Source organism: Euphorbia lathyris, chromosome 2 (assembly GCF_963576675.1).
Source record: "Euphorbia lathyris chromosome 2, ddEupLath1.1, whole genome shotgun sequence".
Taxonomy (NCBI): domain Eukaryota; kingdom Viridiplantae; phylum Streptophyta; class Magnoliopsida; order Malpighiales; family Euphorbiaceae; genus Euphorbia; species Euphorbia lathyris.
In genome coordinates, this window is record NC_088911.1 from 10,554,750 (window position 1) to 10,559,565 (window position 4,816).

The following is a 4,816-nucleotide window of genomic DNA, read 5'->3' on the forward strand; positions in this document are numbered from 1 at the left end:
TGGTCCGACCTCCGATCTCGGTTCATGTAGGTTTATTGAGGATTCAACAAACCAACACAATTCGGACCAAACTCCTCGTTGGTTCAACCGACCAGTCCAGTCTGAGTTTTACAATATTGATTTTAAGCACCAATTAAGGTATTTGAATAGGTAATAGCATCAAATCATTTAACATAGAGGGCTTGATTTCGAATTCTGACAATACGCAACAAATTCTCAAATAATTTATGTTTTCCAAGTATTTTTCTGTAAACAACTTAATAAGCTTATTACCAATTAAGGTTGGTTTGAGTGGTTAAGAGCTTCAAACCGCTTAAGCTAGATTTCGAATTCGAGTCTCAATGTACACAGAAAGCTTTAATTAACAGATGATCGACCTAAAGGATGTCTGACGAATCTCGAACCGAGAAATCAGACAACATATAAAAAAATAAGCTTATTGTTGATTTTGTTATTGGGCCAATTTTACCTTTAACTACAATTATTCTACACAATTATGAATCTCGTTATCTCCATTTCACCTATGTATCACGATATTACTTATCAGTAACATATCAAAAAACACATGTATACACATGAAAAACTAAAAATGGTTCAACAAAATATCTAGTGTGCACACATATCTTTAATCTGGCGTAGAACACGAGTTACTTTAATTTAACTCCGTTTAAAAAAAGTTTCATATGTGTACACCTATCTTTGATTTGATACTGATAAGTGATAGATACATTGTTCAAAATTAAGGCCTCCTAGTCCCCGCCTAGGCGCTCAAAATCGGAAATTTGCCCCGAATTTCTTCGATTAGTCCCTCTAGGCATTTTTTGGCCCCAAGACGAATTTTAACCTACTAGGCTCCGCCTAGAGCGCCTCGATACCGGCTAAGAAACAATGAACAAAAGTTTTTTTTTTATTATGAATTTATTTTTTACTTTATTATAATTCATTTTTGAGTTGTTTTAATTATATTGTTGTTGAAATGTTGATCTTTGCACGTTTTTAAAGATATATATTACAATTAAACGTGTTTTTCTATATTAAATAATATTATATTATTATTTTTAGATAGTATAATAAATATATTAATTAAATTTATATAACAATTTGTTGATTAACAAATAAACAATACAAAAATACAAACCCAATTAATCTCTGACTAATCCTTGCGGGTGTTGTCCGCCCGACTAGGCGTTTTTTACAACCTTGAGTGATAACATGAAGTATATGTAGAATGGATATAGCGAGATCCATGACAGTGCTATGTTAATAATGACTCGAAATTGGCCAACTTTTAAGCACTAGGGATAAAATTGGTCCAGTTTATGAATATTAGAGTATAACCGTACCATTTATAACGTTATGAGTAAAATTGTTTTTGACTCCCAACGTTGATACATTATCAAATCCTTAAATCTTTTTTATATTTAACAGTTTAGTTCATTCGGATTTTTTTTTTTTGTTGAATGAAAGAATGAATTTTATAAAAGAATCAATCTAACGCCAATATGTTTATAAGTGAAGTGGGAGTTGAGGTTGTTACAATAAACACCGAAGAAGATAGTCCTAATCTAGCCGTCTTGTCTACTAGCCTGTTACCCTCCCTATGAACAAAACGAAAGTCGCAGTTCGGGATCGCCTGCGCAATTGATCTGCAATCTGCTAAAATCATCCCTAGACTAGAAAAATCTTCAACTGGCTCACTTCGTAACACATTAATGACAATCTGAGAATCTCCCTCGACACAAACTGAACTATCACCCCTATCCTTAATCCAGTTGAGTGCTTCTTTACACGATGGAATAGGCCCTGAAAGGTTAGAAATTGGTTAGCTGACGGAATAGGCCCTGAAAGGTTATTGTTTGATAAGCTTAAGTAGCTCAAGGCAGTCATAGATGTCATGCTCGGAGGAATGGAGCCGGAAAGTTCATTGCTTGACAGGTCAAGAGATTCTAAAAGTTTGAGATTTCCGATACTTTCTGGTATTTTCCCGCTCAATTGATTCCCTGATAGATTGAGAACTCCCAAGTATGACAGTTTCGTAATGCCGTCTGGTATCTCTCCTTGCAGATCATTTCCTGATAGATCTATGGCATTCACAACAGTATCTTGGTATATTCTACTTCTCTTCCCTTCACATTCAACTGTACTTGCTGCGAGTAAACGACCCGATTCGTCACTGGATTGTAAAGCTTGAAATACGTCAAACTACTTAGATTGCCTACACATTGCGGGATTGATCCTGACAAGCGATTATGTGCAAAGTCGATGATATGAAGATCAGCACGACGGCAAAGACTTTCAGGTATACTTCCGGTGAGCTTATTGTCTCGCAGAACTGGTATTCCCACGGACAATAGCCTTTCACCGATCCAACTTGGAATCTCTCCGGTGAATCGATTGCGTCCAAGATCGATCGACGAAACATATGTGCAGTTATCCAAGGACTCAGATAATTCTCCTGAAAGGAAGTTCTCAGATAATTTCAAGACTTGGAGCTGAGGCAATGAACACAAGGAGCTTGGAATACCACCGGACAGACTGTTCTGGGAGAAATCGATGACGTTAAGGGCTTCTAGACCTTCCCAATTGCTCGGAATCTCCCCGATCAAGTGATTGTTTGAGAGATCAAGATTGGATAGTTTCTTCATTTCAGTGAAGGAAGCAGGAATTTCACCAGTGAATGAGTTACCAGAAAGTTCCAAGACCGAAGTATTAAGCATCTTTCGGCCAATGTCTAACGGTATAGGCCCCGAGAAGTTGTTGTTACTTACAGAGAAAGATTCGACATTCGAACAAACAGGGAAAACACCATCTAACAGATTGGAACTTAGATCAACTCTCTGTGCCCCGGGTTTAAATATCAGCAAACCCGGAACTGTGCCATGTAGTTGGTTGTTTTGAAGTTCCAACCAAGTAACCTGTGGACTTAAATCCCATAACCAGCTAGGAATCGAGCCCGAAATCCCATCCCCGATCAAGGTAATCTTAGTTAACTCCTTCTGAGTTTCAAGCCACGGAGGAAACGTAGTAGGACCAAGTTGGCAATCACGGATCAGAAGGACTTGCAGGCTAAAAGGAGGAACCCAATCTTGTGCCACATCGAATTTCAAAGAAATGTTCGTACAAGATAACGAAAGAACTCTTAAACTTTTGAGTTTAACGAAATGATTTTCTGAAAAGTTCCCCGACCATGAATTCCCAAACAGATCCAAGTAAGTTAAAGCCCCAAGCTGCCCAATGCTTTCAGGAATACTTCCATTCAACTTATTTGCAGAAAGATCCAAATCCTGCAACAGAGACAATCTCCCAACGGAATTAGGAATCGGACCTGTCAACAAATTCCCGAAAAGTCTCAAAGATTTCAAGCTCCCCAACTCGCCCAACGACTCAGGAATCACGCCACTCAATCCATTATACGCCAAATGCAAAACCTCTATGCTAACGTTGCTACATTCAGCGAAACTATCAAAAAGGTGAACTATTTCGCCACTAAATTCATTGTAAGTCAAATCCAAAACAATCAGATTACAGAGATTTCTCCAAGGATAACTAGACACAACACCCCGCAATTCGGAGTTCATAAGATTAAGCTCAACCAAACTAGTAACATTAAACAACCACAGAGGCAATGAGGAATTGAAAGAGTTATCAAAAAGATGCAAGACTCCCAACGAGGCGAAACCCAAACCCGCAGAGGGAATGGATTGAGGAAAGCTGAGAAGATCACAGTGCGGTAACCGCAATTCGACAAGCGAATTGAGTCCATTCAAAGCCTGAACCCATGTATTTGATATCAAACTAAGGTTAGCATTTCTCAGATTCAGATACTTGAGAGAATGCAACTCAGAAAGCCATTTTGCATCAGAAATCCATAGCTTTTCAGGGTAAATTTCAGTGTAACTGAAGGGGGAAAGATCAAGATACTCCAAATTAGACAAATTCCCTAAATTTGGGGGAATCATTCCAGCAAAATAAGCATGAGAAAGGTTAAGATATTTCAATTCACTCAAAGAACCAATGAAATGAGGAATTTGACCTCCATGGAAATTGTTTAAACTCAAATCCAAATACTGCAATTGCCCTAATTGAATCAACGAATCATCAATCACACCACTCAAACATGAAAAATTAAACACTCTAATCTCAGATTCTGACATGAGATACTCAGGATAGGTGAGATTGTAAGGATTTCTGAGATCAATTTTGATTACTTTACCTGTTTCAAGATCACAGGTAATGCCTCGCCATTGACAGCAATCATCAGAAGTCCAAAAAAAAAGACAGCCGGATGGGTCTGTAAGAGATTGTTTGAATTGAAGAAGAGCTCGTCTCTCAGTTTCAGAGCAAACTTCTGCAGCTTTAATGGAGGAAAGTAATTCAAATAGATTGAAGGAGATTAGGAAAAGGAGAAGAGTTTTTGAAGTGGTAGCCATGGAAACAAGCTCGGTCTTCGAAATGGTGCGTGTGAAGATTCATCTATAAAAGCAATATTTGATTACGACATCACTGCAATTGACCATAATAAGATAGACGATTTGTATTCCAAGTTTGCTGATACTCTAATTTTTCCAAAAAGGACAATTTTATTTTAGAGACTAACGACCAATTTTATTGGTAACATTTAAATGATGCAATTTCAAAATACAGATATTTTTATAGTTAAAAGCAACTTTACTTATAATATTTATAGTTAAAAGCAACTTTACTGTTAATGTTTATAAATTTGGTCAATTTCATATACTATTATAAAATACAGATATTTTTATTCTTTATTTTGTACAAATTGCATATCAATTCATTCTAAAAAATAATTTCATGT

General features: G+C 36.9%; 1 pseudogene; it reads right to left on the reverse strand.

Moving 5' to 3' along the window:
- Positions 1 to 1,168: 1,168 nt before the first annotated feature.
- On the reverse strand, positions 1,169 to 4,457 carry LOC136216666 (receptor-like protein EIX2; annotated as a pseudogene).
- Positions 4,458 to 4,816: the final 359 nt, after the last annotated feature.